The sequence below is a fragment of the Dermacentor andersoni genome, chromosome 10, assembly GCF_023375885.2.
Source record: "Dermacentor andersoni chromosome 10, qqDerAnde1_hic_scaffold, whole genome shotgun sequence".
Taxonomy (NCBI): Eukaryota; Metazoa; Arthropoda; class Arachnida; order Ixodida; family Ixodidae; genus Dermacentor; species Dermacentor andersoni.
Window position 1 is genome coordinate 26,581,413 of NC_092823.1, and position 27,162 is coordinate 26,608,574.

Genomic DNA, 27,162 nt, shown 5'->3' on the forward strand with positions numbered 1-27,162 from the left:
AATGAATTCCCTGCATTTGCCATTATTTAATTCCGGCTGTGTCAACACTGTTGTTGCAATTAACAACTTAAGTATGACTGCTTCAAAAAACCGGAAACACGCGTCGGTGGTATAGTGGTTAGCATAGCTGCTTTCCAATCAGTTGACCCGGGTTTGATTCCCGGCCGACGCAAATATTTTGTGCACATGCCCACACGTGAGCTGCCCATATCTATACACGTTATCAGTTGGCATGTGGGAAATCGACCTTTACTTTTATTCATGGTAAGCGCGACGTTCTGTAGTGAAAAAGAAAAAAAAGCGATACACTTCAAGATTACCATAATGCGAAGGCACTCCATGTGGCTATTAAATCCATTCCGTGCACTTGGCGTCGTTTTATTCCGGCTGTTTGGGCAGCGTTGTGGCAATTAACAACTCAAGTAGGACTGCTTCAAAAAGCCGGAAACACGCGTCGGTGGTATAGTGGTTAGCATAGCTGCATTCCGAGCAGTTGACCCGGGTTCGATTCCCGGCCGACGCAAACATTTTGTGCACATGCCCACACGTCAGCTCCTTGTATCTATACACGTTATCAGTTGCCATGTGTGAAATTGTCCTTTAATTTTATTCATGGTAAGCGCGATGTTCTATTGTGAAAAAGAAAGAAAAGCAACACACTTCAAGATTACCATAATGCGAAGGCACTCCTTCTGGCTATTAAATGCATTCCATGCACTTGGCGTCATTTTATTGCGGCTGTGTCCACACTGTTGTGTCAATTAACAACTTAAGTAGGACTGCTTCAAAAAGCCGGAAACACGCGTCGGTGGTATAGTGATTAGCATAGCTGCCTTCCAAGCAGTTGACCAGGGTTCGATTCCCGGCCGACGCAAACATTTTGTGCACATGCCCACACGTCAGCTCCTTGTATCCATACACGATATCAGTTGGCATGTGTGAAATTGATCTTTACTTTTATTCGTCGTAAGCGCCAAGTTCTATCGTGAAAAAAAAAAAAACCAGTACATTCCTAGATTACCATAATGCGAAGGCACTCCTTCTGCCTATTCAATGCATTCCGTGCACTTCGCGTCATTTCATTGCGGCTGTGTCGACACTGTTGTTGCAGTTAACAACTTAAGTAGGACTGCTTCAAAAAACCGGAAACACGCGTCGGTGGTATAGTGGTTAGCATAGCTGCCTTCCAAGCAGTTGACCCGGGTTTGATTCCCGGCCGACGCAAATATTTTGTGCACATGGCCACACGTCCGCTCCCCGTATCTATACACGTTATCAGTTGGCATGTGTGAAATTTACCTTGACTTCTATTCGTGGTAAGCGCGAAGTTCTATCGTGAAAAAGAAAAAAAAAGCAATACACTCCTAGATTACCATAATGCGAAGGCACTCCATTTGGCTATTAAATGCATTCCGTGCACCTGGCGTCATTTTATTCCGGCTGTGTCGACACTGTTGTGGCAATTACCAACTTAAGTATGACTGCTTCAAAAAGCTGGAAAAACGCGTCGGTGGTATTGTGGTTTGCATAGCTGCCTTCCAAGCAGTTGACCCGGGTTCGATTCCCGGCCGACGCAAACATTTTGTGCACATGCCCACACATTGAGCTGCCCATATCTATACACGTTATCAGTTGGCATGTGGGAAATCGACCTTTACGTTTATTCATGGTAAGCGCGACGTTCTATAGTGAAAAAGAAGAAAAAGCAATACACTACTAGATTACCATAATGCGAAGGCACTGTGTCTGGCTATTAAATGAATTCCCTGCATTTGGCATTATTTAATACCGCTGTGTCGACACTGTTGTTGCAGTTAACAACTTAAGAAGGACTGCTTCAAAAAACCGGGAACACGCGTCGGTGGTACAGTCATTCTGCTTCCGGCAGCCGAGCTGATCGGATCGTTGAATCATGGCCTCAAGCGGGGCGGCGACAGCGGTCACTTCGGGCCGCGGAAACAGGTTCAGCAACGACGAAGAAAGGGACTACCAGTTTATTTTGCCCCAACTGCCAAAAGGACGAATTGTTCTCAACAAAGTCTTTTTACATGGTGATGTAAGAGCGAGGCCGTACAAGGTCGAGGATTTTCGGGATGCGCTTACGCCCTCAAGCCTGCTGCCGGAAGTTGTGTGCCTCGGGGCCTACCAGGTCAATCACGTCTGGGCCGTGACCCTCAGTGACGCAGCTGCAACAAAACGCCTGCTGGCCCTGAAAGAGCTTCAGGTGAAAGGGCGTCGATGTGTCATCGTCGACCCGCAGGACCAGCAGGTGAAACTCCGGCTTCACTGGCTGCTGTACGGCGTTTCCGACGAGGACGTCCGGGCGGCATTCACAACCTTCGACAAGGTAGAAGAGGTGAGCAGGGAGCGTTGGCGCGTCCAAGGCATGGGAGACAAGACCTCGACCACCCGGACCGTGCTACTGAAGCTGAGAAGCGGCATTAAAGTGGAAGACCTGCCTCACCAGGTCCGCGTCAGCGGAGAGCTGGCATTGGTGGTCGTACCTGGGCGGCCCATGCAGTGCCTGCGCTGCCAAGGGACAGGACACGTACGCCGTGATTGCAAAGTCCCCGCTGTTCGAGATGCAGACGGTTCGGCCACGTCGACGCTGACTGCGTTAAATCTTACGCGGCCGTGACAGGACCAGCAGCGAGTGCTGTTGCTGCAGAGCACGTCATGGACGCAGTCGAGACAGAAGAAGCTGCTAAGGGAGCCGGTGTGCAAGTGCCTTCATTGATGACAAATGCCACGACGGTACCGGAGGTCGCTCAAGCCAAGGTAGTCGAGGGTGCTGAGCAGGTGACTGGGCCTGCACGTGTCGAGAGGGACGAAGACCCTGTGAAGGCAGGTGCTAATGAAGGCGAACGCGAGGAGAATGAGTCAGCGATGCAACAGGGCGAGGATGCGAACGACGGGGACCGGGCGGCTAGTCTCGGTGCCACCTCCAAGCGCCCCCGTGACGAGGGCGGAGACAAGGACAGCGCGGCATCCAGTACAAGCGACGGGCCACCAGCGAAGACGCCTCTTGGGAGGCGTTCGGTCTTCAAGCCGAAGCCAAATGTTCCGCCCGAGAGAAAGCCTGGTGACAAAGCACAGCAAAAGAATAACGCCGGGAAGACGGGTGGTCCCGGAGGCGGCTAGCCGAGGGCTGGTCGTGAAAGGTAAGCACCATGCTCCGGGTCTATCTCATACTTTAGTTCATAATGGCTCCTAATCCGTCGCTCACTATTCCCACACTAAACGTGAGAGGGTTGGCGGCCAAGCGTAGGCAAAGCCAAGTCCTACGGTTGGCCGCTGACCAAGACCTAGACGTTCTAGCTGTCCAGGAGACAAAGGTTGACGGAGAGGAGGAGACCGGGAGCATGGTGCGGCGTTTCATGACTAGATATTATGCGGTCGTGAGCCATGCGGTAGGGACATCCGCCGGTTGTGTCCTGTTTGTTAAGAAGTTGCCTGGCCTTGTTGTTAAAAATGTATTTCATGTCAAACCGGAAGGATCGTTTTTTGTGATTTTGTTTTTCGTGAATTGGAATTCAGAGTCATGTGCATATATGCACCGAATGCTGTGGAAGAACGCGCTTCATTTTTTGCTAACCTTTTTCAGTATATTAGCACTGATAAGTGCATGGTTTTGTTGGGGGATTTCAATTGTGTTTTGAGGGCTCGCGATAGAGTCAATAATGCTGGTATTCGCGATAAAAGCAGTAGAGTGTTGACTAAGCAAATTAGTGATAATGAACTGGACGATGTCTGTGAGTGCCTGGAGGGGGAGCGGGAAGTCATGTACACACGATTCCAAGGTAGTAGTCATGCGCGGTTAGACCGCATATACGTATCGCAAGACATAATTCCAAAGTGCCAGTTATTCGGTGGCACCAGTATCGTTTTCAGATCACTGCATTGTGAAATGTCATATAGGCACGCAGAGGAAGAAACAAGATTTTAATTGGGAACTATGGAAAATGAATGCCTTACTACTAAAAGACGAGCCATTTGTAGAGGCAGTACGTGAGGCCGTCAGGAATGTAAGTGAAGAAAACAGTGAAACAATAGCAGAGAAATGGGAATACTTCAAACAAAACGTAAAAATGAAAGCTTTAGAAAGATCGAGCTGCTTACGATTTGAGAAGGAAATGAAAGAAAGGGGCTTACGAAAGACACTTAAGCAGCTGATAGCGCTGGAGTGCGAAGAGCCTGGGACGTATAAGCAAGATGTAGGAGCCATTAAAGAAAAAATCGAGCAGCTTGACAAGGAACGGTATCAAGGTGCGATTGTGCGAGCAAGAGCAAATGCAATAGTAGCTGGAGAGACGCCCACTAAACGGGCGCTGGGACTCGAAAAAGCGCAAGCTCGACGAAATCATGTCGACAGAATTTTATGGAACGGCACAGTTGCCGACGATAGTAAGAGCATAGGCCGAGCGTTTCTAGAGTATTATCAGTCAATCTTTGCGTTTCAAGAAGTGAATATAGACGAGTTCAGAAGGGCCTTTCTATCTCGGATGCCGCGAGTGAGTGAGGATACAAAACAACAATTGGAATGGAAAATAACAGAACGTGAAGTTGAAAAAGTGATTGATGATTTGAACCAAGGCAAATCACCTGGACCGGATGGTCTGGGCGCGTGTTTATATAAAGCTTTTAAGAAAGAACTGTCGCCGTTACTAACAGAGCTGTTTAATGATGCGTATGATAACAAAACTTTGGCGCCTTCTTTTGGAAAAGCTCATACCATACTCATCCCTAAGAGTGACCAAGTGGAGAAACTTAGGCTAGTAACATCTTACAGGCCAATATCTTTAACCAATGTTCATTATAAGGTTTTTATGAAAGTTTTGGCTGCCAGACTTCAAAGCGTCATAAATGACATAGTGGCAGATCACAAAACGTGTGGTATCAAAGGAAGGTCCATTTTTTCGAATATTCACACGATGCGGTGCGTGCTGGAGTGCTGTGACGCCACCTCGGGTGGAGACGCGGTGCTCCAGCTGGACCTCGAGAAAGCGTTTGATTGTGTCTCTCATGATATTTTGTTTGCCATTTTGGATTACGTTAATGTTGGTTCCATCATCACTGAGGGAGTGGCGTTGGCGTACCAGAACTGCACAACACGCTTAATTGTGAATAAATCATTGGGGGCCCCCGTTAACGTCATGCGTTCTGTGCGTCACGGCTGCCCTCTCAGTCCTCTTTTGTTTGACATTTACATAGAAACTATGTGTTTGGCAATAACTGAGAATGAGCAAATACGCGGGTATAGCTTGGCAGTCACACAAATCAAGCTCTTGGCATATGCAGATGACATCGCGGTGTGATGTACAAGCAAAGAAAGTGTGACGGAAACAATAAGGGTAGTGAAAAATTTTTGTGATGTGGCGGGCAGTAGAGTGAACTGGGGAAAGTCCCTCGGTTTGTGGCACGGAGAGTGGTCTTCGGCCCCGGACCATTTTGCAAATGTGAGTTGGATAAAAACCCCGACCAAGTACTTAGGTGTCCCCATGGGCAGTTACAAAAATAGCGACGAATACTGGACGAACCAAGCAAAAGAAACAAGAGAAAAAGCAGACAGGTGGAAAGGCATCAACCTGTCGATTTTCGCAAAAGCAACTGTGTGTAACATGTTTTTTTATTACGAAGTTGTGGTACGTCATGCAAACGTTGTACTGTTCAAGGGTAAACGTGCGAAGGTTGCACAGAGTGTTCGCGGTTTTTATCTGGGGCTCTACCTGGGAAAGGAGTAGCCGAACCAATCTGTTCCGGCACGTGAAGAAAGGGGGGCTGGGCTTGGCGCATCTTTTTGTACGCCAGCTTGTGAACAGGATTTTGTTTTTTCGGGATGTGCGTGATCCGTTTCTGCGCACTGTATGCCAACTCAGGTTGAGAGGTGCTTTGCCGGCACTTATTGTTAGTCCAGATAGTATGCCCGGAACGCTTCGTGGCTATCTTAAAGAAGTTGCAGATAGTGTGCGCTTTCTTTCTGTGCGTTTTTCTTTTGAGTATTTATGTAACGTTAAAAGGAAAACATTGTATAAAGATATTTGCGATATTGTATTTCCAGTGCCATTGTACAGAGAGCTATACAGTGGAAGATCAGGACTGGATGTCCTTAAGCGAGTGAAAAATATGGAGGTGCCTACTGGGGTAAAGACATTCTTTTTTAAATTACACACAGGAACACTCTCAGTGAAGACATTCATGGAAGAACGTGGCTTTCTTGTACCCTGGGGCTCGCACTGCTTGATTTGCAAGCAACCAGAAACAATCGACCATGTCTTTTTGCATTGCTGGGCCGGAGTGTTCTTCTGGGATGTCCTACAAAGAACAATGAAGAAGGAGTTACCGTTAAATCCGCATGGCATCAGGTACTTAGCGGTAACGAATGACGACGGGGTTCCCTTCGACCTAATAATGCTCAAGGGCCTTCATAGTTTATGGCGTGCAAGGATGTCTGGGTACTACTGCGACCCGGACGCTAGGCCTGCGCGTACGTATTTCCGCGAAAGCATGTCTCGTTTCATTGAAATAAAGAAAATACAAGAATGTGTACCCGAATGGCTGTCGAGGATAGAACCTCTGAGAGCACTGAAAGAATTTTAATTAGACAACGCCAGTCCTTATAGGACTGATGGCATGTATGTTCTTTCAAAATGTTTTGTATTTGTTAATTGTGCATTCTAATTTTGTTCTGTATTATGTGCTCTGTACAATGTCGAAGACCGGCAATAAATAAAAAAAAAAGCGTCGGTGGTATAGTGGTTAGCATAGCTGCCTTCCAAGCAGTTGACCCGGGTTCGATTCCCGGCCGTCGCAAATATTTTGTGCAAGTGCCCACACGTCAGCTACCCGTATCTATACACGTTATCAGTTGGCCTGCGTGAAATTGACCTTTACTTTTATTCGTGGTATGCGCGAAGTTCTATCGTGAAAAAGAAAAAAAGCAATACACTCATAGATTACCGTAATGCGAAGGCACTCCATCTGGCTACTAAATGCATTCCCTGCACTTGGCGTCATTTCATTCGGACTATGTCGACACTGTTGTTGCAATTAACAACTTTAGTAGGACTGCTCCAAAAAACCGGAAACACGCGTCGGTGGTATAGTGGTTAGCATAGTTGCCTTCCAAGCAGTTGACCCGGGTTCGATTCCCGGCCGACGCAAATATTTTGTGCAGATGCCCACACGTCAGCTCCCCGTATCTATATACGTTATCAGTTGGCCTGTGTGAAATTGACCTTTACTTTTATTCGTGGTAAGCGCGAAGTTCTATCGTGAAAAAAAAAAAGCAATACACTCCTAGATTACCATAATGCGAAGGCACTCCATCTGGCTACTAAATGCATTCCCTGCACTTGGCGTCATTTCATTCCGACTGTGTCGACACTGTTCTTGCAATTAACAAGTTAAGTAGGACTGCTTCAAAAAACCTGAAACGCGCGTTGGTGGTATAGTTGTTAGCATAGTTGCCTTCCAAGCAGTTGACCCGGGTTCGATTCCCGGCCGACGCAAATATTTTGTGCAGATGCCCACACGTCAGCTCCCCGTATCTATATACGTTATTAGTTGGCCTGTGTGAAATTGACCTTTACTTTTATTCGTGGTAAGCGCGAAGTTCTATCGTGAAAAAAAAAAGCAATACACTCCTAGATTACCATAATGCGAAGACACACCGTCTGGCTATTAAATGCATTCCGTGCACTTGGCTTCATTTCATTCCGGCTGTGTCGACACTGTTCTTGCAATTAACAACTTAAGTATGACTGCTTCAAAAAACCGGAAACACGCGTCGGTGGTATAGTGGTTAGCAATTCTGCCTTCCAAGCAGTTGACCCGTGTTTCAATCCCGGCCGACGCAAATATTTTTTGCACATGCCCACACGTCAGCTACCCGTATCTATACACGTTAACAGTTGGCCTGCGTGAAATTGACCTTTACTTTTATTCGTGGTATGCGCGAAGTTCTATCGTGAAAAAGAAAAAAAGCAATACACTCATAGATTACCGTAATGCGAAGGCACTCCATCTGGCTATTAAATGCATTCCGTGCACTTGGCGTCAATTTATTCCGACTGTGTCGACACTGTTGTTGCAATTAACAACTTAAGTAGGACTGCTTCAAAAAAACGGAAACACGCGTCGGTGGTATAGTGGCAGGAAGAAAGAACGAAACAAGTTCGTCTGGGAACAGTGGAAATTGAATGCAGAGCTGTTACGGGATGAAACTTTTAACAAAAATGTAGTGGCTGCTCTGAATTCTTTTGGAACAGACAGTTCTACGAAATTTGGTGAGGAATGGGAGTTGCTGAAGCAAAGCATTAAATTGAAGGCAATCGAAAGAAGTAGCGTACTGCGATATGAACAAAAGGCCAGAGAAAAGGATTTAACAACATTGCTAGAAAAATTTGCGAAGCTTGAATGCATGCAACCTGGCGCCTATCAACAAGATATGCGCGCCCTTAAGAAGCAGCTCGAGGTATTCGACGAAGATCGCTTCCGAGGTGCGCTAGTGCGCGCCAGAGCAGAAAGGCTATCATGCGGGGAAACGCCAACGAAAAGAGCACTGGGGCTAGAAAAAAAGCACTCGAGACGTAAGCAGATTGAGGCTATCGAATATGAAGGGGCGGTATTAACGGATAACAATAATATAGGGCGTGCTTTCTTTGAGCATTACAAAGAACTTTTTGCATTCAGGCCTGTCAACATGCACGATTTGAAGAAATTATTTTTGCAACGAATCCCACAGCTGTCGAGTGAGGTTAAAGAAACCTTAGAACGACCATTAACAGAACATGAAGTGATGAAAGCCATCGAAGACCTGAATCCTGGGAAGTCGCCAGGTCCAGACGGTCTTTGTGCCGCTTGGTACAAATCGTTCAAAAGCCACCTAGTTCCTATCTTAACAGCAGTTTTCAATGAAGCATATGAATTGAAAATACTTCCACCATCCTTTGGCCAGTCCCATACAGTACTAATACCGAAAACAGAAGAGACCGAAAAGCTCAAGCAACTTTCCTCCTACAGACCCATAGCGCTTACTAACTGCGACTACAAAATATTGATGAAGGTGTTGGCACGACGGGTCCAGTCAGTTATTCAGGAAGTAGTCGGCCCACACCAGACGTGTGGTATTCGTGGAAGAACCATTTTCACTAACATCCATAAAATGAAGTGTGTGCTGGAGTGTTGTGACGCCATGTGCGATGCAGTAGCCATCCTCCAGCTAGACTTGGAGAAGGCGTTTGATTGTGTTTCTCATGACATATTGTAGCACTCTTCAATGAAGCACACTAAACACACTGGTTTATTGTGGGCGAACTTGTGCCCGGAAACTCAATTATTAAGCATTCATACACTTTGAAAAAAGAGTTAACAGCAGCCTATTTCACAGTCAACCGCGTCTCTCCGCCGAACGCACTTTTCACGCGCCCCGAAGGCCAAGAGCCACGCCGTGGCTTCTCATTGGACGGCAGACTCGGGCGCTGCCGTGAGCGCGTGCACGGGAGACGCGCTGTATCGCCACGCGCGAGGCGTTGCTGGCGCTCTTCTAATGGCGATTTTAGCGATGAGACGCTTCGAAAGCTGCCTCACGAGAGTGCTTGTACCTGGCATGTGGAGAGCTCTCTGCGGCATTAGTCCCCCTCCGAAAACGCATCGTCCCGATGCGTATGGAACAAATTTATCTATAGATGTGTTTTCATTGCCTGTCGTAGTAAGGCTTCATGCGGACCACGTGTACGACCTCCGCATGGATGCGCCGCTTTGATCGCTCTTGCTTATGAGGGATGACTTCGTAATTCAGGTCACCTACTCGGCGAATAACTTCGTAAGGTCCAAAGTATCGGCGAAGGAGTTTTTCACTTAGTTCGCGACGACGCACTGGTGTCCATACCCACACTTTGTCGCCCGGGTGGTACTGAACTTCTCTGCGGCGCAGGTTGTAGTAGCTTGCGTCCCTACGTTGTTGCTGGCGGATACGGAACCGTGCCAACTGCCGGGCTTCTTCAGCTCGTTGTAGGAAGTCGTCGATGTCGTACGGGTTGTTGCTGTCATCATCTACCGGCAACATAGCGTCCAGTGTGGTAGTTACTGTGCGGCCATAGACCAGTTGAAATGGAGTGACCTGGGTTGTCTCCTGTACTGCCGTAGCTTCGGTTTAGACGTTCCGTCAGGCCGTTTGTTTGGGGATGGTATACAGTGCTTTTTCTGTGACTGGTGTGAGTCATCTTCATCAAACATTGCATCAAATCAGCTGTGAAGGCCGCTCCTCAATCGGTAATCACGACCATTGGTGCACCATGTCGCAGTACTATGTTACAAACGAAGAAATTTGCAACTTCAACTGCCGTTCCTCGCTCAAGGCAGCCAGTTTCAGCATATCGTGTTAAATAGTCCGTCGCTACTACGATCCATCTCTTCCCTGACGATGATGTTGGGAACGGGCCAAGAAGATCCATTCCAACTTGTTGAAATGGAGTCTTTGGTGGGTCTATGGGCTGAAGAAGTCCGGCCGGTTTCACGGGCGGTGTTTTGCGCCTTTGACATTCGCGACATGTCTTCACGTAATGCTGCACCGACGCTAACAATTTAGGCCAGAAGTATCTGAGACGAATTCTGGCGAACGTCCGGCTGACACCTAAGTGACCCGACGATGGTTCATCATGGCAAGCTTCCAAAATTTCTGGTCGCATGGCTGACGGTATGACGAGTAAGAATTTTTCCTTGTTGCGTTCAAAGTTTCTCTTGTAAAGCGCATTACCTCGGAGGCAAAATGACGATAAACCTCTCATAAACATGCGTGGGACGTGGACGTCGTATCCTTCGAGGTGTTTGATGAGTGGGAGCAATTCTGTGTCGGCCCGTTGACGCTCAGCGATTTCCGAAGCTGTCATCGCTGTAAGAGACGGGAAATCTTCTTCTTCTGAAGGCGTCGACTCCACTGGTGAGCGGGACAAGCAGTCAGCATTGTTATGCTTTCTTCCAGACCTGTACACGACAGTAATGTCGTATTCTTGGAGCCTCAGGCTCCACCTCGCAAGTCGTCCAGATGGGTCTTTTAGGTTTGCCAGCCAGCAAAGAGAATGCTGATCGCTGACTGCACGGAACGGCCTGCCGTAAAGGTATGGTCGGAACTTGCTGATGGCCCATATGACAGCTAAACACTCCTTTTCCGTCGCAGAGTAATTTGTTTCAGCTTTCGAGAGAGTGCGGCTAGCATACGCTATGACTTTCTCTTCCCCATTTTGCCACTGAACTAAAACCGCGCCGAGACCGAGATTGCTTGCATCTGTGTGGACTTCTGTGTCCGCTGTCTCGTCGAAGTGGGCGAGGATCGGTGGGGCTTGCAATCGTCCCTTTAGTTCATTGAACGCAACCTCTTGTTCAGCATGCCACATGAAGGGTACGTCTTCTTTAGAAAGTTTCGTCAGAGGTTCGGCAATTTTCGAGAAGTTTTCTACAAATCGCCTGTAATAAGCGCATAGTCCCAAAAATTGCCGTACCGTCTTCTTGTTTGTAGGCTTTGGAAATCGTGCAACAGCAGCAGTCTTGTCGGGATCCGAAGCAGTACCTTGCGCGCTAATTACGTGACCCAGGAAACGAAGTTCTTGGAATCCAAACTGGCACTTCTCCGGTTTAATGGTTAGGCCTGCCGAGCGGATGGCTTGAAGCACTAAACGCAGCCTCTGGAGATGCTGGTCGAATGTTGCGGAAAATACCACTACGTCGTCTAGGTAAACTAAGCATGACTGTCATTTAAGACCCGAGAGGACACTGTCCATCATGCGCTGGAATGTCGCCGGCGCACAGCAGAGACCGAATGGAAGCGCTTTGAACTCATACAGGCCGTCTGGGGTTACGAAAGCAGTTTTTTCACGGTCTCTTTCGTCTACTTCAATTTGCCAATATCCGCTCTTGAGATCTAATGAAGAGAAAAATTTCGCACGTCGTAGGCGATCCAACGTGTCATCAATGCGGGGAAGGAGGTATACATCCCGCCTGGTCACACTGTTCAATTTCCGGTAATCAACACAGAATCTCAATGTATTGTCCTTCTTTCTCATAAGGACTACCGGCGACGCCCACGGGCTGTTTGATGGCTGAATGACATCGTCCTCAAGCATCTCTTGCACCTGACTCTTTATGATCTCTCCTTCAACCGGTGACACTCGGTACGGATGTTGGTATACTGGCCTAGTCGCTTCGTCTGTTATTATACGGTGTTTAACAATTGGTGTGCGCCGTACCTTTGACGAGGTGGAGAAACATTCTGCGAATTCATTTATAAGGTCCTCCATCATTTCTTTCTGGACTGGCGTCAGACTTTGGTTGATCGCAACTGATGTTACGGCGTCATGCATAGTTTGGACAGCAGGTGGCCTTAACGCTAAGCTACATACATCTGTGACCGCAGTAGCGCTGTGCAGGAAGGCGATGGCTGTGCTCTTTGCGACATGCTGAAATTCACTTCCGAAGTTCGTCAGCAATACATCAGCACACCCATCGCGTAGTTGAACAATTCCTCGTGCTACGCAAATGCCTTTTTTCAACAGTAGCTCGACGTTGGCCTCCGCTATACCTTCCGAGTCGTCGAATGCTTCGTTTCTTACGCGAACCAGCATGCTGCATCGTGGTGGTACGGTTATGTCATCGTCGGTAACCCGCAAGGCAACGTGTTCTACCTCCTCCGACTCTTGCATGTCTATAGCCTGATTCGTAGAAAATGACACGCTAGAATTCTGCAGGTTGATTATGGCACCATTTGTTAGGAGAAAGTCCATTCCGAGTATTACATCCTTCGAACATTCTGGTAGCACGACAAAATCAGCGACGTAAGAAAAACCCCGAATTCCGATTCTCGCTGTACATCTACCCAGGGGCGTAATGAGGTGCCCACCAGCCGTACGTATCTGGGGTCCACTCCATGGCATCAAAACTTTTTTCAATTCCTTCGTGAGTGCATATCTTACGACGGAATAATCAGCACCTGTGTCAACTAATGCACTCAATTCATGACCGTCTATTGTAATGCGCAAGTCTGAAGAAATTCTCTGTTCACTTATCTTATTCATCCGCTTCTGTTCGTCGCGGCTGCTCGGTAAACTTGACGGAGGATCTTGGCTTTTTCGAACGTCAGCGGCCTCGCCTCCACAGGTCGCTCGCTTCAGTTTTCCGGACGTGGGCTCAATGAACGACGCCTTGGTGAAATCGAGGATGGCCGTGGACTTGGTGATCGGTAGCGTGCAGACGCTGATGATCGGGGCTGGTGTTGGTATCTAGCAGCCGGATCCTGTTGTCGGGTCAAGTAGTCCTGAATTTCGGTGGGTCTTTCGCCATTACGGGGGCAAGGCGCATTTATCGTAAAGCCGCGAAGACCTGCTCTGCGATATGGGCACATTCTGTAAAGGTGTCCAGCTTCCCCGCAGTGGAAACAGAGTGGTGTCCGGTCGGGTGCATGCCACACGTCACTTTTTCGTGGCCTCAGCTCTGATAGAAGGGGTCCACTGCGCAGAGTCGGCTGGCGGCTGCTGGGAGTCGCGAATGCATGCCTGGTCGGTTGGCATAACACATCAGCGTACGTTGGCACGCGACGTACGGGTGGTGGTTGGTCATGATGAGCAGGCGGTTCCTCACGTCCTGGCTGCAGAATGGCGTGGCGAACTTCATCTCGAATGACGGCGGCGAGAGTTGAGACTGTCGGCGTGGCTTCCGGTAGCTGCAGCTTTCGAAGCTCCACCTTTACGATTGATCTCACCAGTTCTCTTAGTGCTTCGGTGTTACTGCCTGGGCCTGCTGACAGGATATCGGCCGGTGCGCTGGTGACATCACGATTGTAGTGATGGGCACGCTGCTGCAGCGCCTTCTCTATGGTCGTCGCTTCGGCGCGAAACTCAGCAACACTGTGTGGTGGGTTGCGGACGAGTCCTGCAAACAGCTCCTGCTTAACGCCACGCATCAGCTGGCGTAATTTCTTCTCTTCGGTCATGTTTGGATCAGCGCGCGTGAAGAGACGGGACATGTCCTCGATATACATGCCGACACTTTCGTTAGTGCGCTGGTTTCTGGCTTGTAGGGCGTGCTCTGCCTTCTCTCACCGATCGGTGCTGGCATACGTGGCAAGCAGCTGTCGCCGAAATTCTTCCCACGAAGATAGTGTCGCTTCATGATTGACGTACCACGTCCTCGCTGACTCTTCTAACGCGAAGTACACGTTGCGAAGCTTCCGTGTCTCGTCCCAGCCGTTGAAATCTGCCACTCGCTCGAACTGCTCTAACCAGTCTTCCACATTTTCGAACGTATCGCCGTGGAAGGACTCGGGCGTGCGTGGTGGGTACACGATGAGCTGGGATGATGCCACTGGGCTGGTCATGGTTGCACCGTCGCTGATAACTGTTGCCCGCACTGCTGCACCAACAGGAAGCGGTCCGAACTCGGGTGGGTCTCCTCGGATGCGGCGGCTTGTGCGCTGGTGTACTGGAGTCAGTTCCCTGGGTTCCAATCGCTGAGGGTCGGGGCTCCTTTCTCTTACGAACTGGGGACTTCCAATCATACCCCGCACCTCCACCAGAAATGTAGCACTCTTCAATGAAGCACACTAAACACACTGGTTTATTGTGGGCGAACTTGTGCCCGGAAACTCAATTATTAAGCATTCATACACTTTGAAAAAAGAGTTAACAGCAGCCTATTTCACAGTCAACCGCGTCTCTCCGCCGAACGCACTTTTCACGCGCCCCGAAGGCCAAGAGCCACGCCGTGGCTTCTCATTGGACGGCAGACTCGGGCGCTGCCGTGAGCGCGTGCACGGGAGACACGCGCTGTATCGCCATGCGCGAGGCGTTGCTGGCGCTCTTCTAATGGCGATTTTAGCGATGAGACGCTTCGAAAGGTGCCTCACGAGAGTGCTTGTACCTGGCATGTGGAGAGCTCTCTGCGGCAATATTGCTTACCATCCTTGAACACGTTAATTTTGGCCACATAATCGCTGAAGGGTTGACCATGGCGTACCGGAGCTGCTATACCAGACTTATAATTAATCAGATGTTGGGGGCCCCTATTAACGTGAAGCGCTCCGTGCGCCAGGGTTGTCCACTCAGTCCACTCCTGTTTTGTGTCTACATAGAAACGCTATGTCTGGCCATCATCGAAAATGAATGTATTAAGGGGTTTAGTCTTCAATCAGCAGAAGTGAAGCTACTGGCATACGCTGACGATGTGGCTGTGTGCTGTAAAGACAAACAAAGTGTATTGAATACTGTTAATATCGTCAAAAAGTTTGGTAACGTCACTAACAGCTACGTTAACTGGCAGAAATGTTTGGGGTTTTGGCATGGAAGATGGGCGTCTACACCAGACCACTTTTCGAACGTAAACTGGGTCACGACGCCAGTTAAGTACCTTGGCGCACCCCTTGATGCCTACAAGGACAGTAGCGAGTACTGGAAGGAGCGGACAAAAGAACTAAAAGAAAAAGCCGACCGATGGAACGCCTGTCCCTTGTCAATGTTCGCGAGAGCTACAGCGTGCAACATGTTTCTCGTGTCAAAGATCTGGTACGTAATGCAGGTCCTACAGTGCTCTCGTATTAATGTGCAGAAATTGCACCGCGTGTTCGCTGTATTCGTGTGGGCATCGAGCTGGGAGCGATGCAGCCGAGATAATCTATTCCGACGTGTGAAGGATGGTGGTCTGGGGTTGACGCACCTTTTCTTGCGTCAACTGGTGAATAGATTCTCCTTCTTTCGAGATACAAACGACCCATTTCTGCGCACGGTGATCCAAATGAGGCTGTCAAGATCACTTCGCGAATTCGTTGTAGGTACGGAAATAATGCCAGGACCAGTCCGTGGTTTCTTTCGGGAAATAGTTCAGAGTGTTTCTTTTTTGCGTGTTCGTTTTTAAAGTGCAAATTTGTGGAGTGTAAAACGGAAAAAGTTATATCGTGATTTATGTGACAGTGTTTTGCTGGTACCTATGTACAGAGCCCCGTACAGTGGAGGCCCAGGCCTAGATGTATTGAAAAGGGTGAAGAAGATGCCAGTTCAACCAGCCACTAAATCGTTCTTTTTTAAATTACACACCGGTACTCTACCTGTTAAAATCTTCCTTGAACAACGTGGGTTCTACATGCCATGGGGAACCCACTGCCTTATATGTAAAAAAACAGAAAGCATAGATCACGTCTTCATCCACTGTTGAGAAGGGGTCTTTTTCTGGGACGTGTTACAAAGACTAAAAAAGGAGCTACCTATAGATCCCCACGGAATCAGGTTTCTGCCAGTATAAGACGACGAAGGTTTCCCGTACGACCTGATCATGCTTACGGGCCTCCACTGTTTATGGCGCGCAAGAATGGCGCGTTACCATTGTGACCCGGATGCCCGACCGGCGCGTCTGTACTTTTGTGAATCCATGCAACGGTATGTGGAAGTGATCAAGTTGCAACAGCCTGTTCCTGAGTGGCTGTCGAGGGTTGAACCCCTTACAGCACTAAAGGAATTTTAATCCGACAACGTCGTGCCACAGTAGCGGACGGCAGCGAATGTGAATATTACAGTTCTTTGTTCCGTTTGTGTATTCATCCCTTTTTGCTTCTTTGGTCTTTGTTTATATCATTTAGGAATTTGTGTTGTGATATGTCGAGGACTGGCAATAAAGAAAAAAAAAAGCGTCGGTGGTATAGTGGTTAGCATAGCTGCCTTCCGAGCAGTTGACCCGGGTTCGATTCCCGGCCATCGCAAATATTTTGTGCACATGCCCACACGTCAGCTCCCCGTATCTATACACGTTATCACTTGGCCTGCGTGAAATTGATCTTCACTTTTATTCGTGGTAAGCGCGAAGTTCTATGTGAAAAAGAAATAAAAAAGCAATACACTAACAGATTACCGTAAAGCGAAGGCACTCCATCTGGCTATTAAATGCATTCCCTGCACTTGGCGTCATTTCATTCCGGCTGTGTCGACACTGTTGTTGTAATTAACAACTTCAATAGGACTGCTTCAAAAAACCGGAAACACGCGTCGGTGGTATAGTGGTTAGCATAGCTGCCTTCCAAGCAGTTGACCCGGGTTCGATTCCCGGCCGTCGCAAATATTTTGTGCACATGCCCACACGTCAGCTCCCCGTATCTATACACGTTATCAGTTGGCCTGCGTGAAATTGACCTGTACTTTTATTCGTGGTAAGCGCGAAGTTCTATCGTGAAAAAGAAAAAAAAGCAATACACTCATAGATTACCGTAATGCGAAGGCACTCCATCTGGCTATTAAATGCATTCCGTGCACTTGGCTTCATTTGATTCGGGCTGTGTCGACACTGTTCTTGCAATTAACAACTTAAGTAGGACTGCTTCAAAAAACCTGAAACACGCGTCGGTTGTATAGTGGTTAGCATAGCTGCCTTCCAAGCAGTTGACCCGGGTTCGATTCCCGGCCGACGCAAATATTTTGTGCACATGCCCACACGTCAGCTCCCCGTATCTATACACGTTATCACTTGGCCTGTGTGAAATTGACCTTTACTTTTAGTTGTGGTAAGCGCGAAGTTCTATCGTGAAAAAAAAAAGCAATACACTCCTCGATTACCATAATGCGAAGGCACTCCGTCTGGCTATTAAATGCATTCCGTGCACTTGGCTTCATGTCATTCCGGCTGTGTCGACACTGTTCATGGAATTAACAACTTAAATAGGACTCCTTCAAAAACCGGAAACACGCGTCGGTGGTATAGTGGTTAGCAATTCTGCCTTCCAAGCAGTTGACCCGTGTTTGATTCCCGGCCGACGCAAATATTTTGTGCACATGCCCACACGTCAGCTCCCCGTATCTATACACGTTATCAGTTGGCACGTGCGAAATTTACCTTCACTTTTATTCGTGGTAAGCGCGACGTTCTATCGTGAAAAAGAAAAAAAAGCAATACACTCATAGATTAGCGTAATGCGAAGGCACTCCCTCTGGCTATTAAATGCATTCCGTGCACTTGGCTTCATTTCATTCCGGCTGTGTCGACACTGTTGTTGCAATTAACAACTTAAGTAGGACTGCTTCAGAAAACCGGAAACACGCGTCGGTGGTATAGAGGATTCCACTTCCGGCCACCGAGCGTGACGGACGTGTATATCATGGGCTCCGTAGGAGCGGCTTCAGCGGCCCAGTAACAGTCCAGTAATCCAGTAACAGGATTTCTGCCTCGGACAACGAGTATCAAGTTGTTTTGCCTAGTCTGCCAACAGGGCGTTTTGTTTTGAATATGGTTTTTCTACACTGTGATATCAGGGCCCGCCCATACCGCGTGGAAGATTTTTGCGATGCGCTCGCTCAGTTATCGCTCCTGCCGGAAGTGGCTGCTCTCGGGGCCTACCGTATGAGCCATGTATGGGCCGTGACCTTCAAGGACAGCGACGCGGTGAAAAAGATTGTCAGCGTTGGAGAGCTGCAGGTCAAAAACGGCTGGTGTCTCGTCATCGACCCCGCCAACCAGGACGTACGCCTGAAAGTGCATTGGCTGCTGCCCAGCGTTCCTGACGAGGACGTACGTCTTGCCTTCGCGCCGTTTGGAAAGGTCACCGACGTCGTCCGCGAGCGTTGGCGGGTTCACGGCGTGGCAGATAAGAATTCAACCACAAGTGTGGTCACGCTGAAGTTGAAGCCGGGCGTAAAGCTCGACGACCTTCCACGTCAGGTGAGCGTCGCCGGGGAACTGGCTCTCCTGGTTGTGCCGGGCAGTGCTCCTCTCTGCCTACGCTGCCGGGGCACGGGCCACATTCGTCGCGAGTGCCGTATTCCACGGTGTGGTGCCTGCCGACGCTTCGGTCATGAAGACAGTCAGTGAGAGCGCACGTACGCTAGCGTGACCGGACCTTTGGGCAACGAGGACAACTCTGCCCTACTCATGGACGAGGCGGACATCGAAGACACGTCGACCGCGGCGGGTGAAGCAGCTGACGTCGTGACAAACATGGCGGTACGTCTTGAACATGAGGAGAAACAAGTCGCTCAGGCTGTTGCCACAGGACACCAACAAGCGACTGCAGAGGGCACCGCGGCCATGCCGAATGCTGAAGAGAAAACCCCACCTGAGACGGAGGTGACCTCCTGCCTCGTTGAATTTGAAGGCATGGACACCCTTACCGGCCCAACTAGCCAAACGACGGGGAAAAGGCCCCACAACCAGACCGTTAGCCGGACGGCGAAACAGGACGCAGCGGCAGAGACGAGCCATCGCCCAAAGCGCCAGGTATAAGGAGGTCGACCTTGAAGCTGCGGCCGAACATTATGGTCGATCCACGGCAGGCGGGTAAACCGCCTCCGTAATTCCGTGCTGTCTAGTTCGAGTGGGGTTGGGGGGTTGGTGAGTGCAATGGCCGTCATCCTGAGCGCTAGTTTTTTAGAACCTTGCCAGGAAGGGGGGCCCAAGTTGCACTTAAGTGCCCTTTCCGGAAGGTCGAGCTGCGTCTCCTTTAGAGGCATTAGACGTGCTTATCGGCGCACCTTTATGAGCACTCATCCTTGTCTAACTGTGATGGGCACCATTATGTAGTCATGGCGGTTAATATTGAATGAACGCTACGTGTAGCCACGTTAAATGTAATAGGGCTCAGTGCAAGAAGACGGCAATGTCAGCTAGGTCGTCTCCTCTTGGATAATGACTTACATATTGTCACGTGGTGGTGACGTTGGAGAACACAGTAGCAACACTGTGAACGACTAAACTAAATTTTATTGGGCGAGCCTGTGCCCACAAAACAGGCTACACTTATAGCTCAACGATAGCGGCGAACACAGTCGACGATCGTCGAAAATCTGATCAGCGGGCCAAGCGCGTCGGCTTTTATACAGCAGTCGTCGAATGTTCGAGACTAATCGTTGGGACCCGCGTGCCTTCCACAAAGTTCTACACCATTCGCGTCACGCGATGAAATCTGATAACACAAGGTTCGGCGACAACAGACAGCCGGATAGAAGCATCGATAACTTTCCAGGAACTTCGGATGGATGCAGGCGCGTCCCGCGCTGTGCGATAACATTTGTTAGGCGGCGAAACGTGGTCGCCCGGTAAAGATAAGTACACGTGTCAATACGCCCCTCTTAAAAAGCATCGGCCAGATGCTGCATACAAACGAAAGTAATAAAGAAAACACCCGTAGCAAAGAAAACAAAATAAGGAAGTTCGTCAGCGTGCGTAAAAGGGTTTCAGACGCACCACGTGGACCACTTCAGATCGTGCGCGGCGCCGCTGTGAATGCGAAATTCCGTCTGGCACGACCTCATACTCCAGTGCGCCAATACGTCGAGTGACGTTGTAGGGTTCGAAATAGCGGCGCAATAGTTTCTCACTCAGTCCTAGTCGGCGTATCGGTGTCCAAACCCAAACACGGTCGCCGGGCTGGTACTCGACGAAGCGTCGTCGCAGGTTGTAGTGTCGGCTGTCGGTCGTCTGTTGGTTCGTGATCCGTAGGCGGGCGAGCTGTCAGGCTTCTTCGGCGCGCTGGAGATAGCTAGCGACGTCAATTTTCTCTTCGTCAGTGACGTGGGGCAACATGGCGTCGAGCGTCGTCGTCGGGTTCCTGCCGTAAACCAGCTTAAACGGCGTGATCTGTGTTGTTTCTTGCACTGCCGTGTTGTAAGCGAAGGTTACATACGGCAGGACCGCGTCCCACGCCTTGTGCTCGATGTCGACATACATTGCTAGCATGTCGGCGAGGGTATTGTTCAGGCGTTCCGTGAGACAATTCGTCCGCGGATGGTAGGCAGTTGTCCTCCTGTGGCTTGTCTGGCTGTACTGCAGAATGGCTTGGACGAACTCTGCTGTAAAAGCCGTTCCTCTGTCAGCGATGAGGACTTCTGGGGCACCATGTCGCAGCAGGATGTTCTCGACGAAAAATTTCGCCACTTCGGCTGCGCTGCCTTTTGGTAGAGCTTTAGTTTCAGCAAAGCGGGTGAGATAGTCCGTCGCCTCGACGATCCACTTATTCCCGGATGTTGACATCGGAAATGGCCCCAACAAATCCATCTCAATCTGCTGGAATGGTCGGCGAGGAGGTTCGATCGGCTGTTGCAATCCTACTGGCCTTGTCGGTGGTGTCTTGCGTCGCTGACACTCTCGGCATGTCTTGACGTAATGGGCGACGTCGGCGGTCAGACGCGGCCAGTAATATCTTTCCTGTATTCTCGACAGCGTCCGGGAGAATCCGAGGTGCCCAGCGGTTGGATCGTCGTGTAGGCCGTGCAGTATTTCTGGAAGCAGCGCTGACGGTACAACAAGAAGGTAGCTGGCGCGGACTTGTGAGAAGTTCTTCTTCACGAGCAGGTTCTTTTGTAGCGTCAACAAATACAATCCACGCTTAAATGCTTTAGGGACAACGTCGGTATGCCCTTCCAAATACTCGACTAGGGCTTTTAGCTCCGGGTCTCCTCGTTGCTGTTCGGCGAAGTCTTCCGCGCTTATTATTCCAAGGAAGGAGTCGTCATCGTCGTCATCTTGCGGCGGCGGGTAAATGGGGGCGCGTGATAGGCAATCAGCATCTGAGTGTTTTCGTCCAGACTTGTATGTTACAGTGATGTCGTATTCTTGTAGTCTGAGGCTCCAACGTGCCAGCCCTCCTGAAGGGTCCTTTAAGTTAGTTAGCCAACACAACGCGTGATGGTCGCTGACCACTTTGAATGGCCTGCCATATAGGTAAGAGCGAAATTTCGCTGTAGCCCAAACGATGGCGAGGCATTCCTTTTCGGTTGTAGAATAATTGCCTTCCGCTTTTGACAACGACCGGCTAGCGTAAGCTATCACGTGTTCATGTCCATCTTTTCTCTGAACTAGGAAGGCACCGAGGCCTAGGCTACTGGCGTCAGTGTGGATTTCGGTATCGGCGTGCTCGTCGAAGTGCGCTAGTACGGGCGGCGACTGCATGCGTCGTTTGAGTTCTTCAAATGCGTCGGCCTGCGGCGTTTCCCATTTGAACTCGATGTCACATTTAGTTAGCTGTGTCAGTGGCTCAGCGATGCGTGAAAAGTTCTTGACAAATCGCCTGTAGTAGGCACACATGCCAAGAAATCTACGCACTGTCTTCTTGTCGGTGGGCTGCGGGAACTTTGCGATGGCAGCTGTCTTCTGCGGGTCAGGGCGGACTCCAGACTTGCTGATGACGTGGCCTAGGAACAGAAGCTCATCGTAAGCGAAGCGGCACTTTTCTGGTTTCAGAGTGAGCCCTGATGACTTGATGGCCTCTAGTACTGTGGCAAGCCGCCTAAGCTGATCGTCGAAACTTCCGGCGAATACAACGACGTCATCAAAGTAAACGAGACATGTCTGCCACTTCAATCCTGCTAAAACCGTGTCGATCACGCGCTCGAACGTTGCAGGCGCCGAGCACAGTCCAAATGGCATAACCTTGAACTCGTAGAGGCCGTCTGGGGTGATGAAGGCGGTCTTTTCGCGATCTCTTTCGCCGACTTCTATTTGCCAATAGCCAGGCTTGCGGTCCATCGAGGAGAAGTATTTAGCGTTGCAGAGCCGATCCAATGCGTCGTCTATCCGTGGGAGGGGGTATACGTCCTTCTTCGTGATCTTGTTCAGACGACGATAATCGACGCAGAAACGTAGGGTTCCGTCCTTTTTCTTCACCAGGACAACAGGGGATGCCCACGGGCTTTTCGACGGCTGGATGATGTCGACGAAATGCTGCGCGACGACTTGTTCTCTTATAGCTTCGCGTTCTCGCGGCGAAACTCGGTAAGGGCTCTGGCGGAGTGGTCCAGCGTACTCCTCGGTGATTATGCGATGCTTGGCGACTTGTGTTTGTCGAATCTTCGATGACGTCGAAAAGCAGCCTTTGTATCGTCGGAGCAGACTTCTGAGCTGCTGTTGCTTAATCACGGGGAGACTTGGATTAATGTCGTAGTCTGGTTCGGGAATTATGGTCGTCGGGGTAGATGCGGCGGTATCCGAGAGGACAAACGCATTACTGGTTTCCAGAACTTCCTCGATGTACGCGATCGTCGTGCCCTTGTTGATGTGCTTGAACTCCTGGCTGAAGTTTGCCAGCAACACTTCAGTTTTCCCTCTATGCAGTCGAGCGATCCCTCTTGCGACTCAAATTTCACGGTCTAGCAGTAGACGTTGGTCGCCTTCGATGACACCTTCTACGTCAGCGGGTATTTCGGTGCCGACCGAAATAACAATGCTGGAGCGAGGCGGCATGCTCACTTAGTCTTCGAGCACACTGAAGGCGTGGTGACTACGAGGGCTCTCCGGCGGTATCGCTTTATCTTCCGACAGCGTTATTGACTTCGACTTCAGGTTGATGATTGCGCTGTGTTGGTTCAGGAAGTCCATACCGAAAATGACGTCTTGTGAACACTGTTGGAGGATAACGAAGGTGGCAGGGTAAGTCCGGTCATGAATGGCCATTCTTGCCGTGCAGATTCCAGTCGGCGTAATCAGGTATCCTCCAGCGGTGCGAATTTGAGGGCCTTCCCATCCAGTCTTAACCTTCTTCAAGTGGGCGGCGATGTGTCCACTCATGACGGAGTAATCAGCACCTGTGTCCACTAAGGCGGTAACTGCGTGGCCGTCGAGAAGCACGTCGAGGTCGGTGGTTCTTTGTCTGGCGTTGCAGTTAGGTCTTGGCGTCGGATCACGGCTGCGTCGTGTTGAACTGAAGCTGGAACGTCGCGTCGTCAAGTCGTCTTTCGTCGGTGTAGTCTTGGCTTCCTCACTTCATCGGGACTGCGGCAGGTCGTAATTATGTCGTCGAGGTGGTCTCTTCGTCGTCTTCGTCGGCGGTGGAGGATCTTTGTCAGTTCGACGAACAGCAACCGCACCTCCATCGGTTGCTGCTTTTAGTTTTCCGGATATGGGCTCGTAGAACGGCCCCGGGCAAGGCCGGTGTATGGTCGGCGCTGCGGCGACAGGTAGCGGCCTGGTGACGGCGAACAGGACGGTCGTCGAGGGCTCCATTGAGTAGCGGCGAGGTAATCGGCGATGTCACGTGGGCGCTCGCCAAGCTGTGGACGCGGTGCGTTGACGGCGAACCCTCTCAGTCCCAAGTCGCGGTATGGGCATCGGCGGTACACATGGCCGGCTTCTCCGCAGTGATAGCAGAGTTGGCGGTGGTCGGGCGCTCGCCAAATGTCCGTCTTCCTCGTTAGGTGCGGTGGGCGACGGGTGGGCGTGTTGGTGGCGGCAGCGGCGGACGACGGAATCGCGGCGTTACAGGGCCCTGGCGCGGTCGCGGAGGGGTGCCTTGACGGCGTGCGACGGCGGCGTAGGTCATTGCTTCCGGCTGGGGCTGTGGTGTTTCTGGTTGCACCTCAGGAAATTCAAGCGATCGGTGCACCTCTTCTTTCACGATGTCGGCCACCGAGGCCACTTGAGGCTGCGACGAAGGCAAGACCTTGCGCAGTTCTTCGCGAACAATGGCCCTGATGGTCTCGCGCAGATCGTCTGTGGCCAGTGATTGAATTCCTGCGTAGTGGGTAGAGCTTGTACGGCGGTTGAATTGCCGGTTCCGCATTTCGAGTGTCTTCTCGACGCTGGTGGCCTCGCGAAAAAACTCTTCTACGGTCTTCGGTGGGCTTCGTATAATTGCACCGAAAAGTTCTTCCTTCACACCACGCATGAGAAGGCGGACGTTCTTCCCCTCGGGCATATCCGGGTCGGCGTGGCGGAACAGACGGTTCATTTCGTCCGTGAAGATGGCAACGTTCTCTTTAGGTAGCTGCACTCGGGCGTCCAGCATGGCTTCGGCCCTTTCATTGCGCACGACGCTCGTAAAGGTGCGCAGAAAGCCGCTACGGAAGAGGTCCCATGTCGTCAAGGTCGACTCCCGGTTCTCAAACCACGTTCTGGCGGCATCTTCTAAGGCAAAGTATACATGCCGCAGCTTGTCGTCGGAGTCCCAGTTGTTAAAAGTCGCGATTCGCTCGTAGGTCTCCATCCAGGATTCTGGCTCTTCAGTCGCTGCTCCATAGAAGGTCGGTGGGTCCCGAGGTTGTTGTAGGATAACGGGGGACGCTGGGGCAGCCATTGGGGTTGTTTTGACCACAATCTTCTTTGTCGACTCAGGTAAAAATCCGTGCTTGGGGGCAGTCCTTGCAGTCTGCGGCTAGCACGCTGGTCTTGGGCGATGTTGGTTTTGTCCTCGGGCTTGGATCGCGGCTTTGCGGGGGCGTTCGGTACATGAACGCACTAGCACCTCCACCAGATGTCACGTGGTGGTGACGTTGAAGAACACAGTAGCAACACTGTGAACGACTGAACTAAATTTTATTGGGCGAACCTGTGCCCACAAAACAGGCTACACTTATAGCACAACGATAGCGGCGAACACAGTCGACGATCGTCGAAAATCTGATCAGCGGGCAAAGCGCGTTGGCTTTTATACAGCAGTCGTCGAATGTTCCAGACTTATCGTTGGGACCCGCGTGCCTTCCACAAAGTTCTGCACCATTCGCGTCACGCGATGAAATCTGATAACACAAGGTTCGGCGACAACAGACAGCCGGATAGAAGCATCGATAATTTTCCAGAAACTTCGGATGCATGCGGGCGCGTCCCGCGCTGTGCGATAACATTTGTTAGGCGGCGAAACTTGGTCGCCCGATAAAGATAAGTACACGCGTCAATATAGTGGGAATCCAAGAAACGAAAATTGAGAGCCATGAGGTAACCGACATAATGGTGTCCAATTTTCGTGCTCACTTTGATGTGTGCGTTTGTCACGCTGTTGGTGGATCAGGCGGCGGCGCTATATTGCTACGAAATAATTTTGGCATTTGTGTGCAATCAGTGTTTTCGTGTGAAACTGGGCGTGTCTTACTGGCCGATTTTTGTTTTCGTGATTTGGATTACCGTGCTATTTGTATCTATGCGCCGAATATTGAAACGGACCGTCGATCTTTCTTTGAGCGTCTTGAAGCGTACGTAAACTGTTCCAAGGTCGTAATACTGCTGGGAGATTTTAACTGTGTTTGCTGTACTGAAGATCGAGCAAAATGTTCACGCGTTCGTGATAAGAGTGCCGAATTTCTAAACGCAGTGGTGCATGATTACGACCTGGAAGATGTGGGTACTGTTTTTGCCAGCGGTACTCGCCCGCGATTTACCCACTTCCAGCGTGATAGCCACGCTCGATTAGATAGATTATACGTGTCAGCCGAATTAGTGCCCTTGTGTTGTGAATATGATGTGCAAGCTGTAGCATACAGCGATCATTGTTTGGTAACTGCCACGTTCGGGAAAAGACAAAGCAAACCCACATTTAACTGGGATCTTTGGAAAATGAATGCGCAGTTGTTACATGACTATGTTTTTGTCGATGCCGTAGTGAAGGAACTAGAAAACCTGACTTCAGCTATGCCAGTAAGCTTTGCCATTCAATGGGAAGAAATGAAACAGAAAGTCAAAACATTGGCCATTCAAAGAAGCAGTGTGATTAGACACAAGCAGAAACAAGCAGAAACAAATCTTCGCCAGCAACTGCCATTTTTTATCAGCATGGAAAGTGTCGAGTCTGGTGTGTATGTTAACGAATTAAAGAAAGTGAAAACTGAACTAGAAAGGATAGCTACAGAAAAATACAAAGCAGCACTTGTGAGATCAATATCTGAGACGTTGTGGGCGGGAGAAATTCCAACGAAACAAGCCTTTTCAGACGAGAAAAGGTACGCATGTCGGAAGGAAATCCACTAGCTAGCTAAAGGCAATCACGTTACGTACGACAAAAATGACATCAAGCAAGGGATCGCCGATCACTTTAAAGCCATTTTAGGTCATCCGCGGGACCTTAAATATAGCTACGAAAAAGAATTTCTCTCATTGATACCGAAGCTTGATGAAGAAGTTAGGACACGGCTGCAACTACCAATAAGCCTGAGTGAGACAGAGTGCGCAATAGATGAGTTGTCCATCGGTAAAGCACCTGGGCCCGATGGCTTGGGAGCCACTTTCCATAAAACCTTCAAGTCTGCATTGGCCCGTGTCCCTCAAGAAGTTATCAGCGAAGCGTATGGGCGAAAAAGATTGCCCTTGTCTTTCACAACCTCATATATCGTGCTAATTCCGAAGAGTGATGATGAGGAAAAACTTTTGTTGCCAGGGTCATATCGCCCGGTAACTCTAGCCAACGTCGACTATAAAATATTCACGAAAGCTTTGGCCAAACGA

At 49.9% G+C, this 27,162-nt stretch overlaps 11 non-coding genes across 11 annotated transcripts; all 11 read left to right on the forward strand.

Annotated features, from left to right (window-relative positions):
- Positions 1-100: 100 nt before the first annotated feature.
- On the forward strand, positions 101-172 carry TRNAG-UCC (transfer RNA glycine (anticodon UCC)). Its single transcript has one exon. It is a non-coding gene; the product is annotated as a tRNA-Gly (tRNA).
- Positions 173-451: 279 nt separating this feature from the next.
- Positions 452-523, forward strand: TRNAG-UCC (transfer RNA glycine (anticodon UCC)). The gene has a single exon. It is a non-coding gene; the product is annotated as a tRNA-Gly (tRNA).
- Positions 524-802: 279 nt separating this feature from the next.
- Positions 803-874, forward strand: TRNAG-UCC (transfer RNA glycine (anticodon UCC)). The gene has a single exon. It is a non-coding gene; the product is annotated as a tRNA-Gly (tRNA).
- A 278-nt stretch (positions 875-1,152) lies between these two features.
- On the forward strand, positions 1,153-1,224 carry TRNAG-UCC (transfer RNA glycine (anticodon UCC)). The gene has a single exon. It is a non-coding gene; the product is annotated as a tRNA-Gly (tRNA).
- A 280-nt stretch (positions 1,225-1,504) lies between these two features.
- TRNAG-UCC (transfer RNA glycine (anticodon UCC)) lies at positions 1,505-1,576 on the forward strand. Its single transcript has one exon. It is a non-coding gene; the product is annotated as a tRNA-Gly (tRNA).
- Positions 1,577-6,738: 5,162 nt separating this feature from the next.
- Positions 6,739-6,810, forward strand: TRNAG-UCC (transfer RNA glycine (anticodon UCC)). The gene has a single exon. It is a non-coding gene; the product is annotated as a tRNA-Gly (tRNA).
- Positions 6,811-7,088: 278 nt separating this feature from the next.
- TRNAG-UCC (transfer RNA glycine (anticodon UCC)) lies at positions 7,089-7,160 on the forward strand. Its single transcript has one exon. It is a non-coding gene; the product is annotated as a tRNA-Gly (tRNA).
- Positions 7,161-7,436: 276 nt separating this feature from the next.
- TRNAG-UCC (transfer RNA glycine (anticodon UCC)) lies at positions 7,437-7,508 on the forward strand. The gene has a single exon. It is a non-coding gene; the product is annotated as a tRNA-Gly (tRNA).
- Positions 7,509-16,663: 9,155 nt separating this feature from the next.
- TRNAG-UCC (transfer RNA glycine (anticodon UCC)) lies at positions 16,664-16,735 on the forward strand. Its single transcript has one exon. It is a non-coding gene; the product is annotated as a tRNA-Gly (tRNA).
- Positions 16,736-17,015: 280 nt separating this feature from the next.
- On the forward strand, positions 17,016-17,087 carry TRNAG-UCC (transfer RNA glycine (anticodon UCC)). Its single transcript has one exon. It is a non-coding gene; the product is annotated as a tRNA-Gly (tRNA).
- Positions 17,088-17,366: 279 nt separating this feature from the next.
- TRNAG-UCC (transfer RNA glycine (anticodon UCC)) lies at positions 17,367-17,438 on the forward strand. Its single transcript has one exon. It is a non-coding gene; the product is annotated as a tRNA-Gly (tRNA).
- The last annotated feature ends 9,724 nt before the right edge of the window (positions 17,439-27,162 follow it).